We start from the raw sequence: 16,323 nt of genomic DNA, 5'->3' as shown, positions 1-16,323 counted from the left end.
CTTAACATACTCACCTTGCAGTTTTGTAACCCAATAATACAACCGATATAACAATCTGAACAAGGATGTATTATTACTTAGCTCATCTAGTAGTTATGAGCCTGTGTCTAAATCCGCTCCAATTAACAACTTCTGTCCCATAGAGATGCTCACAATAGTAGTAGGTCTAGTTATCCATACAATCCATATAATGTCACTTTCCCTCTTCTTCGGTGCTCGAAGTTCATTTGTAACGTCATCCTTATTTTCCAGGGCCTAAGTCTCATACGCCAGTAATACCCCTCATGCCTCATATTCTTTTACTATTGTTTTGCACTCAACACTGATTTCAAAACCAATCATAATCGTATTATATTTGTCGTTGATGATAGCTTTACTCTACCGCTTTATCGTCGTACGGTAAACTCATAAATCATGATCATCTCTTTCTTTTAAATTTATTACTTCATATACTTTACTCATTCTAACTTGGTATAGGATATTTGTAGGAGATGAGTCTTCTTTTAATCATAACACGACTACTTCTTGAGTGCGCATACTATGCGGCACATTTCCTTCTATTCCTATTCCCATTCTTATTCCTTTACATTCGTTCCTCATCAATTTATCTTATTCCCTTCCGTTTTATAATCAATACTTTATTCTTCGCACGAGGGACCCTATTCTCAACTTAGTACCGCTTTGTCCTTTAGAATATACTACCTTTGTACAATCCATTCTTTGCTACCAAAACTTATTTTGTTCATTCTGATCATCCCCTCCCATCCTTATTATGTCGATCCTTTTCCTAACAATCATCCTATTTCGTTATTTATCTTTCTGTAGTCTTGGTCTTTTACATCCAGCTAAAGATATCACTCATACTCTTAATTATACCAATCACAAACTACTACTACTTTTCCATATCACCTTTCTCTGATTCCCTTTTCAAGTTGACTTCCTCCTTTTTGCTGGTTATCATTTCTTTCATTAAGGAATCCCTACGCTGGACTTTGCCCTAACAAGGTCTTTTTAAGCTTTCTCATTTATAGGCCCCTGGCTCGCTTGTTGGTTTCACACTTGCATTCACTCCTTATTCATATAGAACATGTCATATCTTTAGTCGTTTCCTCACTAAACTTTGTATTACAATTCTTGTTACGTTCTCATTATACCCTGATCACAATCAACTCTATAGAGTGACGCTTCTTGATCTCATTCGCAAGCCTGCTTATAAGGTAGGATAAACCTCGTGAAGTAAGCATACTTAACCTGTTACTCCTTCTAATCAGTTCTATTACGCTTACCATTTAAATTGTTTTACCAACGTATTGTCAATCATAATAACCTTTCGTATTTGTACCTCTGTCTCCGGGTACTGTTACTTTATTTTCTAGTAAACTTATCGTATCTTTCTCGTGCTCATCCCTCCAATCAATACTTCAGTATCACACTCTATTGGAGTTACCCTTTCTCTTCCATGTCATGCTTTAGCACTACCAGTCTCCCTAATTTACTCTAGCATTTCTCTTTACCGTTATCAATGTCGCTCTTATAACTGCCATTACTATCAATTCAATAGTGTTTAACTCACCTCGTGTAGTTATTAACGACACTCCTAATTAAATATCGTCCTACCATTACTTTTTGCACCTCATCTTTTCTCGTTAGGACATATTACAAGCTTATATCTTATCTCCTTTAGATTCTAGGAAAATTTCGGCAGAGTTTCTCTTGTAAACATAACAATCCCAAACCTGCACATAGCCCAGAAAACACATCCGATGTCTCAATAAGACATATACCGGAACACACATAATACGTAACTGAGCAACACAAGATCCCTTACCATTAAAGGATATAAATAATAGGGCTTGTCTCATAAGTCGTGCCTGCACACTCGGTCTAGAATTCCAATATCTATATACATACACATATTATTTATATTCACTCACTGTCAATCAACTTACTCGTAAATCACAATCCTGGCTATCACTAGGTTACTAACAAATATAGTCATCTTAAATCGTAGGATTGGCTCAGATTTTTCACCTCAACACAATCATCACAACGGGGGTGATACATGACAGCATAGGATCCGAATCAATCGATGCACACATATCATAAGAGGATACTAACGATATACCTGGAACAATATCAGGGGAGGACTTAGGATCCTGTCGCTCAGCTAACGCATGGATATGATGCTGGGATCCACTTGGACTGGGCGTCCCTCTCTAGTCTCTATCACTACCTACTAACATCTGTGGCCTTGGCCTTGGGGGGCGTACCGACGACGAAGAGCCAGCTATCACTGCCGTAGCCCGAACCTTACCTTTACCACGCCTCCATGGGCAGTCGCACATGAGATGGCCTGGCCGAGCATATGTATAACAAACATCCAAGCCCAAGTGGCACGGTCCCCAATGTAACCTGCGACACTGAGTATATTGTGGTACCGAGGATCTTGTATGACTAGAACCACTCCGAATCCGAGAATTGGAAATTCTGAGACTCTGGGGTGACCTAGAATAAGTAGGTCCATCAAATCTGGGTCTAGGAAACTGCGGAGGAGCACCACTTGTTGAACGAACTGAGTGCCTAGAGAATTGGTGCCTCGGATCACCCCTAAACTCATGATCAAACCCTGAAGAAGTAACTTTCTTTCTCCAACCCCTGCTATCGTGGCCCACATCCTGCCGCTGAGCTTGAGCGGCTACTAATTGAGTCAGTAGAAGAATGGCCTATCTCATCTCTTGGCCCGAGGCATCTGGTGGAGGAACGGGGGGTGCTGGAGCTAAGGTTTAGGCTCCCCTCTGATCCTCAAAAGTGGGCAAAGCATGGGAAAACCGAGGTGGGGCCTTATTCTGGGGTTCTCCCTCCTCCATATCTATAGATGGCTTTCGTTCAAGCCCTTCTTCAACCACCATCTTGCCCTTCTGGGCTGCCGTAGCTTTTCCTTTTATCAGCTTTGCTGAAATTATAATGCACAATTAGGGAGGAGAAAGTCTTATAACATTGCTCTATCGCACGATCTCTTAATATGAAAGATGGCCATTTTTCCTAAATGCCCTGTAGCCTCCTGTTTATTAGTGTGGCGCGCAACACACCATAAACATGACTCTACTAGACACGGCTCGTAGACACTTCCTAGGATTGAACTGCTCTGATACCACTTTTGTCACGACCCGACTAGGGGCCGTGACGGGTACCCGTGGCTAACCACCGAGCACCACTCGTTCTACTACTCATCATACTCATATAATAAGAAAATCATTTTTCATTTGGAAACATAAATACTTTTATATACATAAGCGTTTCGGCTAACAAAATAATATATGTATATACATAATAGCAACCTCGTGAGACCATATAACCCACACTACGTATCTACAAGCCTCTACAAGAGTGCTAGACGTAGGGACGGGACAGGACCTCGTTGTGCCCAAAATATACATATGTACACAAAAGAATAATCAAAAGCACCCCCGGAATAATGGAGTGCTCTCAAATCAGCTACTGGCTCCAACGAGTCTGGATCAAGCTCACCTCCCTGTCTACTTGTGGGCATGAACACAGCGTCCAAAGAAAAGGGACGTCAGTACGAATATTGTACTGAGTATGAGAGGCATAAGTAATGAAAATACAATAATAAGATAAAGGAAGCATCAATAAGGAGCAACTGTATATGACTGTCACTTATAAAAGAAATAACACATGCTGGCTTACTCATAATCATCATCATATCATGTATGCATAAATGCATAAGCTGCCCGTCCATATAGGTACGGTGTGATAATGTATAAGTTTCCCGTCCATATAGGTACGGTGTGATAATGTATAACCTGCGTCCAGGCCTCCCGCGTCCGGGGTATAAGCTGCCCACTGCAGTGGTGTGTCTGCCCGTGCCATATAGGCACAGTGTAATATCATCAACATATAGTCATCACAATGCATGTATAATAACTCAAAGATAGCTATACTTTATCGAGGTGACATAAGGTCGTGAACCCGCGATTTCATTATGGGACATTTATAAGTGTTCTGCCTCACCTTGAAGGAAATAGTATATAAGGTGAGTGTATACAATAAATGACATCATTAACTTTATGGTATTCTGCCTCACCTTGAAGGAAATAATATATAAGGTGAGTGTATTCAATAAATGACATCATTATCTTTAGGGTATTCTGCCTCACCTTGAAGGAAATAATATATAAGGTGAGTGCATTCAATAAATGACATCATTATCGTTATAGGAACATCATATCATGAACTCTAGATTTTTTATACTTAACTCATCATCATCATTATTGAACTCATAATATATCTCTCATCTCATATGGCTATTCATGAACATAGGCTATTAGTTTTCCGAGATATAGAGGATTCATGGAGAAGAAGGAAAAATCATACCATCGGATTCATGCCATAGAAAGAAAGGAATAGTCTCACATACCTTTTCCGTTTAACTAATCTATCGCTTGCTTGTTCTCCTTCAATGCCCACGTTTCTACCTTCAAGAGAAGTCGCATGAACATTAGCTAATCGATTACTTAAACGTGCTTACTAAAGATAAAGAAAATTGGGCAGCATTTCCTTTGTTTATACTACTTTCCCCATATTCTATATCAACTCCCAAACATTCATAACATCATTCGCAATATTGCAAACAACAATCATCATTCATCTATATTACCCACATTTCGTAATTTCACTCCAATTTCTCCATAACTATGGTCATAGTTCGTTTTTGCATTTTCTCACATATAATACTTATTCCATATTCTAAATTTCGTTCACAACACACTTACAATCACAACATACCAACATTCATGATTCACCCCGAACTACTACTCAATAATGACACTATTCACACATTCATGACCCATTTTCTATATCTTCCTACAATTTAAGTGTCTTAGCTTTCCAATACCTTAAACAATATGGAATGATCATAAAACTCACCTTAGATCATGGAAGAATAAGCCTTGAGTGGGAATTCTCTTCTTACACAAAAACCCTAGCTCATTTCCTTTGGAATTTCTTGGCTTAGATGAACTTTGATAGGTTTCATACACTTGATTTTGTGGGTTTGATGTAGTTGATCATGGTTTTCTCTTGGATTCTTGTAGTTGAAGAGTGGGGAGAATTCTAGAGTGTTCTAGAGAGAAGGGGAGTTAAATGGGAAATGAAATGAAATGAACTTAGGTCCCTTATTAATACACAAAAATCTGACCCGCCAAGGATATACGGACCAACATACGATCCGTAAATTTTATATGGGCCGTATGTATGGCCGTATGTTTGGTCCAGTGAAAATTTCCCCACTTGGATAAATATACGGCCTAACATACGGCCAGTAGAATTTATACGGCCAGTATCTTGGGCCGTATAATGCCCAGTTGTTCCGATTTTGTTCTCGTCGACTCGTTTGATCTCCAATCCTTATGGAACCTTCTTAACACTTGTTTAACACTTCAATACCAATCTAAGGGAAGTTATTACTCTTCTCCAAAGCATCATTTAATCATCATACATTGTTTCTCGTAATTCTTTCCGACATATGCCTTGCCTTCCTTGACAACTTTCTTCTCTTACTTCGAATGTCTTTGAAATATAATTTAGAACCATCAAATGCTATTTCCTACTCATTGAAACATCGAATACGTCGCGCCCTTCGTCAGTCTATTCACTGTGCATGAGCGGAAAATTTTCCGAGGTGTAACAACACTACCACGTTGAAGTAGTGCAAAATATGACTAAGGGTTATATAGAAAAAGGTGGCATCAAAGGAAGGAGTATTAATGGGTGAGTATTACTTGGACCCCACATTTAAAGAAATAAGAATGGAGTTATATTTTATCATATCATTTCCCCATTTTATGTTATAAATGTGTGTGCAGCCACTATGTTATTTTGTACAGCAACACTTAGTAAATATAATAGCAAAATTCCCTTCTAAGTTAGTAAATATAACAGAAAAATTACCTTTTAAGTTAGCAGCTACATGAGTTCCTTTCAAGGGAAGTACCATGTAATTTTTTCTCAAAAACAACATATGGATTTTGCTCACTATTTCGATCTCGTTATTCCGTTTTATCGTGCTGTTGAATTCGGGCTTTCTTCGAAGGAAAGTAAGGTGTAAGAATATCATTTCTTGGTATATAAGTTAATAACTATTATCTTCTTCGTATATTTAAATTCATCCCGGTCATAGCTAAACTGCGAGATGGGAACTACAAAATTAATTGCGGGAAATTGGATAAGTTATTGTTATTGTTGCGTGGGCTGATTTGAGGTATATTTTTGGGTTGTGTTGTGGCTGGAAATTGTTGGAGTAACTTAAGTATATTGTTGTTTTTGTCATTGATATGTATTTTGAAGGAAATAAAAGTTGGAGAAGTGTGTTTGATAATCGTATCCAGGCTTGTCGCTCGTCGTGAAATGTTTATGACTTGTTGTTACTACATGGTATCTTGTTATTGATGTGTATACTTGTTGGATTGTTCTGGCTGTTGTTGTTGATGTATGGAGTTTGGAAAAATGAGAAGAACGGGGGAGATGCTGCCCGTTTTGTTTTAGGATAAGTTAAATTTCTTAATATGATTAACAGAATCGTTATATAATTAACGATAGTATCATTGCAGTTAGATATAGATCGTGGAGCAGATACGAGTTGAGTTCTTGAGCCGTTGAGTTAAGACCAGGTATGTTAAGGCTACCCTTCCTTTCATTTTGGCATGATCCTTATGATATGAATGAACGAACGAATGAACGAACTTCCATATCACTCTACTCGTAGAAGCATTAGGAGTACTCTAATCTTTGATGTTCTTGTCCCACTTTTATGATTATTCCTTCTGTTCGTGGTTCTTGAGAGTACGTATATTGATGGTAATAGCTGAAAGATGTTTATCGGAGGTAGCACAACTTTTTGTCCCTCCGAGAGTTCTATTTATTCATCTTACTTATGCATGGCATTCATTTATACATATGCACATTGACCCATGACCAGAAGGCGTTATATACGCGTATGCTATATGTATATGGGGTATGGGGAGAGGATAGGAGTTATATACGCATCACGACCTGATCAACTGGTATACGATGATGATGATGATAATGCCCACAGAGTGGCCCACATGATATGATATATGGATCGGACTGCACGTTCTGCAGTACTGACATTTATGGATCGGGCTGTACATTCCACAACAGTAATAGTTAGACTATGATATATGTATATGATTTTTGAAAGAAAGCATGTATATCATACGCCCTCAGAGGCACTTTCAGTTCTATAGAGTTATATAGACACTTCCAGATATACAGTTACTCAGATACATTCAGATATATAGATTAACTCCTATGTCTCAAATTCCTTATTATTACTAGTAGGTGAACCCTTACCCATTAATCATAGCCAATTTTAACGTCTTTAATCCTTTATACTAAGTAATCAATGATCATGTGAATGAATAAATAAATAAATAAAACAATTCATAATTAATAGATAATATAAGTGCGGAAGTCTAACTATTACACCCCAAAAATCTGAAAGTCATCGTACAGGGACTCTAACTAACAATGTTTAAAGAATGAAGTATATCTCAAATATAATAACACTTGATGTCTGGAACAAAAGTAGACATCTGGAAAGAGAGATCTTCAGGTGGCATGGCATGGATAGAAGCTCACCCTCGGATCTAATCGAGCAAACTTGCTTCAAGCTTGAGATAAGTCTGTCAAGTTTCAGCTATCTCACCTGATAATCACAAGCCCGAGTTCCTTCCCTAGGTAGAGTCACTAATCCCCAATTTAACTCAGTCAATGACCAAATCAATACCACAACAGTTGTTTTCAGCAAACACACCAAAATCAGAACTAAACGAGCCATATAATAATGCAGAATAAAATGTAATGATGTATAATGCAAAATATGATGATGTGCAATGCAATGCACTGGCCAAATACACATTGTACACACATGCTAACTGATGTAATTGCTTAGTAGTCATGACCTGCAGGGGACCATGTACGACTCATCCGGATTCACTCCTCGGACCCAAGCATAAACCTCCGCTCTGGAACGAACCTTGGACGTGGGCCATATTAATGTATCCCTCATTTCTAGAACGAACCTCGGACCACAAGCCATAATCTAGGTCACATATGTGCCTTTCCATATATCTGTACATAACTGTATTTCCTGCCCTCTTATTATCCACGCTCAAATCATCAAGTACCATGCACCAAATAGTATTACAAGTTCAACAAGAAGATTATATTAACTTCTTCACTAATTTCACATAACAATGTATGTCTCAACGTATTCCAGTTCATTAATATGTATGGACTATGAACAATTAACAATATCAATGTCAAACCCAAGACATCATGCCACAAGTCTTCCAAATCATTTCCATCATGCATGAGTGTATGAATGCATAAATGAGTGTAGACGTGGTAAATCAATGCAAACCAATAAAGCAACAGCAAAGGTACAAGTCACAAACCACAAGTTATATCAAGACTTGGATCAACTCAGCCATGAAATGAATCATACAATCGTCCAACATAATATTCTATGTCCCTCTTTACTTCCACATGTAGCAAGTACGCCCCCCCAAGTAAGTCCTATATTACTAAGAAGCTTCACTCTTCTATATATTATCATCAATAGTAAATCATACATCAAGGGTTCATCTATGTACTATCATAGATATGTAAACCACAATTTAGGTCTAAACTTAGTATCCTTCCTTTCTCCGATAATATATGTCACAATAAGGTAGAATTGAGTACAACATGACAAATCAGGTAATAAGTCTAATCACAATAATGGGGCCACGAGCCACCTGTCACGACCCAACCCCATGGGCCATGACTAGTGCCCGAGTTGGACACTCGTATACATACCTGTTAGATATAGTCAAACTGAATCTAAGAACAATATGGAAACTTGCAAAGGAACCCCAAAGGTTCATAACGTCATCATACGTATATATCCAGATAACCTGTCTCCTGAGGAGTCACAACTGATCAAAACATAATATGATACGCAAGCCGACAAGGCTGCCACTACAGACGAACATATCCATAGCACATCATATAGACACGCTAAACAAAACGTATACACAACCCACACATATGTCTACAGACCTCTAAGAGTATCGATAGTGAAATATGACGGGACAGGGCCCCGCCGTACCCCTGGATAAACATATATATACATCAAAAGATCTGTACCAAAAGTCTAGGCTCCGGAACAATGGATCTCTCCAAGACAGCTGAGTGGAAATCCTAAGCTGGAGAATCACCAAATCGAGTATCTGTACCTGCGGGCATGAAAGGCAGCCCCCCGGAGAAAGGGGGTTAGTACGAGATATATACTGAGTATATAAAGCATGAAATACAATAAAGAGGATCATGACTGAAATAGAGATCACAGGAGTCAAGTATGACACTAAAAATACCAATACACTTGCCTTATGAAATGTAAATCATGCCTATCAATATCATATATCATACCCGGCCCATTATGGGACTCGGTGAACAAAGTCATCACATGCCATCCTTGGTGCCATAATCACATCATCATATCATCACATCATCATACCATCATATATATATATATATACCGTATCCGGCCCTCTAGTGAGGGACTCGGTGAACAATGCAGTGAAACTGTGCAGGAAAACTTACCCGGCCCGGGACTCGATGAAAGATATATTACGGTATGCACGAGCAGAGTAGTAAGCAACCATATGCAAACTAAGTTATATCTAAGACTCGATAGAATATTCAAAACGGACTATCATTTGGAAATCAAAACAATAATCATATCAAGTATCCTTCGAATGTCACTAGGGAATATATCAAATAGAACTTCAGGAATCATAGACATGTATCAAGACATAATGAAGTAAGTTCTGGGAATCAAGAACATTAGCCATCCTAGTGTCTCTAAGAATAGGAGTTTCTTTAAAATCACATGCTCGTCGTCTATTTGTTTATAAAGATCATGCCAAAAGAAAGAAGGGTTATCTTTACATACCTTAAGTTGCCAATATAAACCCAAAACGAACTCTTCGTAATGCTGATGCTAATCCTATAACAAGGAAATACATGTATGACTTTAGATGTCTTTCGTATATCGTGTATATCAATTGATAACTTGATCCTAAAACGAAACAGGTAGCATCTCCCCAATATCACTAGTATCTTCGAATTCCATATATCACAATAACAGCCACAATAACAAAAATAAATCTCAACAACACATCATATATATCCATAATGACCTCATAATACTTTATAATGATCATCAAGCTTGAAGTAGGATCTGTACAACCCATGTCACTTGCTGCATGCTCTTTCTTAACTTAATAATATTCTCAATAAGATAAGGAAGTCATTTACTAGAAATTCTATCCTTATACCATATGATTATAATAAGAAAACAGCCCACAAATTCAATTCTTTCCAAATGACGATTTTATTCTCAAGTTTGTGTTTATTTCATCAATTCCCACAATTTAGCCAAAATATCAATCACAATACCAATAACAATAGCAACAAATACATATCCATATAAAATCAAATCCATTCTTAAATCACCTCCAAAACAGCCCAATATACATTCCTATACCGATGTTTGTATACACTTCTTTATTTTCGTATATACATAGTATTACAACAAACACAACAACAACAACAATATCCAATCCCACGATATTCCAGCCCACAAAACAATTCATAACAACCACCAAACAACCCACATGTTAACAACAACAATTTATCCGATTTTTGATATAGTTTTTGTAATTCTTCCATTTAACAATGTAGATACGACTTGGATAACTCAAATACATCTAGGAGAGAGGATTTCTTACCTTGTATGTCAATAGATGATCTTCTTCCATCTAACTTCACTTTAATGAAAACCCAGATTTAATAACACAAGAAAACAGAACAACAAGATCAAAGCAGTGAGGGGAAACCCGTAACAAAACTGAGTAGCATTGGTGCTTAATGTTATAAGAACTGGATGTATAGTTGTTGTACTAGTACGTTGCTGCCCATGTTCCTGCCCTCTAAGATACGACAACAATATATATAACTCCTTACACTTTAATGCCACAAAATGGATTTAATTGAGCTAATACACCCTTTTAACTTACACGTAGCTTTCCTTGGACAATACCTCACTAATGTGTCACCACCAGAATATTAAATGCATACCATACCTATTTTGATGCCTTGTGTCCATGATCACATGGTTGTGTCTATTTAAAAGCTACTAAACAATTTCAAATAATTTTATTTACATGCACTACAATCCCGCCCCCCAACCAATTACACATATAATTAGCTTCTTGATCTCAATCCACTTAAAATGTAACCATATTTAGCACACTTCATATACTCACTATCATAAGCATGTGGTATAACTCTAATCCATAACCTCTTTATACAAACACCAAATATAATTTCTAGTCCTCATTGTCACACATTTTCGTCTTAAATCATTTCGGTACCTCGTCCTTTTATACACTGATCTCTTTTTTTTCATACTTGAATATGACCAAAATTCTTCTGAGCTCGGGTAAATTTCTCATGTTGGACTGTCCAATTTTTTAGTTCAAAAATACGGGATATTATAGCTTGGACCGTATTTCATTCAAATATATTTCGAACCTCGACGAAACTTATTTTCTTCGATTTGTTTAACTCTTAATCATTATGATACATATGTACCATCACTCTAACCACCTACAAGCTTGGGGGATAACCTCGTTTCCATTACAAATATCGTTTAACTCAGACGCTTTCCAATGCATGAAAACACGGGGATGTAACATCCTTCCCCTCTTTGGAACATTCGTCCTCGAATGTTAAACTATGAGGGGCAATGGGCCTTGCAACAATAGATCCCTAATAATCATGTAATTATCCTTCTAACAACCATTAAATAGTACTGTACAATTTGTCTTAGCAAGTAATCACATAATAGTCATTCTTCACCACTTCTCTTCTCATTTTCCTTTCACACATACTCATATCGTTTCCTCGGCTCACACCTTGCTTACGTCAAGAAATAATCGAGAACGAGTCCCTTCCTTACTAATGACGCCCTGTCGCTAGCTTTGCTTCTTTATCTTGCTTACTTCCTTGTTTGTACTGTGTACTTTCCATCTTCTGCTGAGTTATTTATTCAACACTCACCTCTTCTTTTTCTTATTAGTTGTGTCGCTATATCTCCTGATACTTTTTCATCAAGCTTGTCTGGTGCTATACATTTCTTGTAAGTTATTATTGAAATCCATCCTTATTTTGAATTTGTTGAGGTCTATAATACGTCAGCTATCTTCGTTAACCACTCCCTTGGCACCTCGCGAATATCCTTCGCGATACCTGAACTCGTCAATCCTTGTTCATACTTAATTATTCGAGATACCTTTTTGTCCTTATTATTTACTTCTCCCCCTAATCCTAATCTTATAATCATTGCATGCATATTCTTCATTTTGAAATTATTCCTATGAATCCTTTGTTGTATAGGGATACCGTCTAATTCTCGTTTATCCTATGCCTGAACAGAAGCCATAATACTCACATGATTTTATGATCTTAAGGGGTTTTAAATTCTATGTTAATCATGCCCCATAATAGGCCTTGTAAGAGTACCTTTTTTGGTAACCACTTGTATCCGCACCGATATAGGTAACTTTCTTTGTACCGCAGTTAATACCGCTTTTCTATCATATGCTCATTCTTTAATTCTGTCTCATAATCTACCTTATCATTTTAAAACTTCTATGTTGGGTTTTCCGCCCCCTTCCATTCTACGACCCATAACTTGTACAACTTGTATAGAGTGTATCCAATTTCATAGTCTTTCTTCTCCTGGTTCATTCTATTTTACATATCTCATTCGTACTAAAACTCGCTCGTCGCCTATCTTGTTATACTCCTTTCCCTTCCTTTATTTCCCCTTTTGAGTTTCTCATATCCTACTATAGGAGATTTTCTATCCCTTCTCCTTTGCTACTGGTAAGTCACAATATCATTAGAAAACAAATCTATTGCTAACATCTTAGCCTCTAATCCAGTATAGCATTGCTATCCTTTATAATATCTCTTAAGTTACTCATTTCCATTCTCTTGTTGTATTCTTTCTTTTTATAAGCACCCACTTTCTAATGCCATATCATTCAAGTTCTTTACAAATGATTCTCAGCACTGTCCAATACCATCCTGACTTTTATCCATTTATTGCTGGCTTTCGGATCTTACAAACTTGTTTCAGTGAGGGATCTTACTTGAAGTCTAAGCATCTATATCAAATATATTTTAGTGTCAATTGTTTCCATCTTACACCTATATTTCTTTCACCCGCTTCCCCCCTTAAGGGTGTACTTATACCATTATCTGTTTATATTCTGCTCTATGTCCCTATTTCCAATCTCATATTCATCTGATCCTCTTTTTTTTTCCAACTCACTTGATATACTGTACCATATCCATATCTTTTCTTTATAATTTATAACCTTGATTATCCACGTACAAAACCTTAACAAAATCATGAAGCGACAAGAACCTTTCTATATATAGTACAAAATCTCATCTAACCATCTGTACTCGAGTAATGCAACCCACGTAGGAACTCATCCAAGGCCACATTCCACTTACTCCAATCAGTAATTAATTAGTACTTATAGTCGTTCCAAATTCTCAATTAGGTAGCACTTATATTCCGATGATAAGTGTCCAAAGTTCTCTTGTAATATTATCTTTATCCCAACCTATATCACATGTTCCCTTTAATAAATTTACAATACATTATTTGTTCCTCAGGCCTATAGTCCTTGTCCTTTAAGGATTCCATTATTTCCGAGGTGAAGTTATATACGCGTAGCACTTCTTTATGCCTTATGCTCTTTTACCCTTGTTGTGTACCCAACACTGCCTTCTAACTTACTCAAAATCATATCAAGTTCGTCTTAATAATGGTCTTATCTTATGACCTTGTCGTCGTACTACACCTTTAAGTTCGTAGCTATATATTTCCCTTTTATTTTATACTCGTACTCAATTAATTACGTCTATATTGTATACTTCCTTTAGTATTCCTTTCCACTTCTCCGATCCATGTCCTTCTTTTATTCTGTGCACGAGGAATCTCATGCCACCCCTGTGTCCTTCGGAAAACACTACTCCCGCATAATCCCTTTCTTTTTTTCAGAACGCATTCTGTTCATCCCTATTTGTTCTTATCATACCAGTCATTTTTTGGCACTCATTCTGCTTCGTTGCTCATCTTTCTATAGTTTGGTCTTTCACAATTCCGTCACTTATATTACTCATGTTCTCGGCTATACATGTCATAACCTATTACTGCACTGTTATCTCACTTTTCTTCTTATTTCCTTTTTTAAATTAACTCCTTCTTTTCTTGTGCTCGCTATCATTTCTATTACCACATAATCTTTATTCTGAACTTTCCCTATAGGACTTTATAAGTCTTTCTTATTCGTTCTGTACCTCGCCTTTATACTTTAGTCGCATAAATCACGTCATATCTCTTAGTCACTTCCTCACTAGGCTTTACTCATTTTCATAACAATCCTTATTATATTGTCATTATATCCCGTTCGTAATCAATCCTATAGTGTAACACTTCTTAACCTTATTCACGATTCTTACTATGGTTTAATTACACTCTGTGGAGTAAGCGTACTTAACCTTTTACCCTTCCTGGCCAATCTTATCCTTAATACCTCACAAGCTATTTTATCAACACATTCATATTCGTCACAATTCTTCTTCCTCTGTACTCTTGTCTCAATCATACTATTACTTCTTCTAACTATAAACTCGTCGTAATTTACCCTTGCTTGTCAATTCAGTTGATACCTCAATATCACACTCTATTAAAATTTGCCAGCCTTTTCTAAATCATCTCTTATTATCACAAGCCCTTCCAAATTGTCCTAGCATTTCCTTTTTACCATATTGACATTGACCTCATAATTATTATTACCATCAATTCAACAGTTAACTTATTTCTCGAAGTCAGACTTGCAACTTGGTCAAATCCTATCATTACTGTTGACATGACCTTTCAAGACATATTACGAACTTATATCTCATTCCTTTTTTATTTCTAGGAAAAGTTTGACAGAGTTTCCTCTGTATTTCTTACTATCCCAAACCTGCACGCAGGAAATACCAACAATACCTCACAGGGCCAACATATATACATACATATCATATTATATCATATCATATCATAGCCACACAGGGCTCCCAATGTCATTAACAAAACGAAAATGATGAACTTACCTCATATATCTAACTCAAACTGTGCCTGTTATACTTTCCTGTTTACCTTCCCTTTCAATCTTTAATTGCAGGTTTCAATCATACCTGCAACATTCACACTATATCCGACATATATTCTGCTTACCATTACTTATCTTTTTACTGTTTCCTTCAGTTCCCTCTGTTCACACCTTTAACTAAGCTTACCACCAATATATATACCTTCAATCCATTTTCTTACTATATTTACAGTTACTAACCTTGATGATGACCAGTCGCCATTCTGTATATACAATTTCTGATAACGTAACCTCAATGAAATATTAGCCTCTGTAACTCCTAGTAGCATTACTTACCTTCTTTTGCCGACTCCACTCTCCCGCTGAAATCAAAGGTCAGTATATAAGGGATATCATTTCCTAACTCTGGGATCTATCGCACGATCTAGAATAAGAAGGAAAAGTAACATCCTAAATGTCCTGTAGCTTCCTGTTTATAGATGTGGTGCACAACACACCGAAAAACAAGACTCTACTAGACACGGTCTGTAGACACTCCGAAGATGAACTGCTCTGATACCACTTTTGTCACGACCCAACCCCGTGGGCCATGACTAGTGCCCGAGCTGGACACTCGTATACATACCTGTTAGATATAGTCAAACTGAATCTAAGAACAATATGGAAACTTGCAAAGGAACCCCAAAGGTTCATAACGTCATCATACGTATATATCCAGATAACCTGTCTCCTGAGGAGTCACAACTGATCAAAACATAATATGATACGCAAGCTGACAAGGCTGCCACTACATCTCAATACCATAAGCAAGCCGACAAGGCTACCACTACAGACGAACATATCCATAGGACATCGTATAGACACAGCTGAACAAAACGTATATACAACCCACACATATGTCTACAGACCTCTAAGAGTATCGATAGTGAAATATGACGGGATAGGGCCCCGCCGTACCCTTGGATAAACATATAAATATACATCAAAAGATCTG

At 37.2% G+C, this 16,323-nt stretch overlaps 1 long non-coding RNA gene across 1 annotated transcript; it reads right to left on the bottom strand.

The window, feature by feature from the left end:
• Positions 1-9,000: 9,000 nt before the first annotated feature.
• Positions 9,001-10,988, bottom strand: LOC132611478 (uncharacterized). Its single transcript, XR_009571690.1, has 3 exons — positions 10,878-10,988; positions 10,040-10,093; positions 9,001-9,320 (listed from the first exon to the last, which is right to left on the bottom strand). It is a non-coding gene; the product is annotated as an uncharacterized LOC132611478 (long non-coding RNA).
• Between the last annotated feature and the right edge of the window lie 5,335 nt (positions 10,989-16,323).

The sequence above is a fragment of the Lycium barbarum genome, chromosome 9 (assembly GCF_019175385.1).
Source record: "Lycium barbarum isolate Lr01 chromosome 9, ASM1917538v2, whole genome shotgun sequence".
NCBI lineage: Eukaryota > Viridiplantae > Streptophyta > Magnoliopsida > Solanales > Solanaceae > Lycium > Lycium barbarum.
The sequence above is the reverse complement of the archived record's forward strand: the minus strand, read 5'-3'. Positions and strand labels throughout refer to the sequence as shown.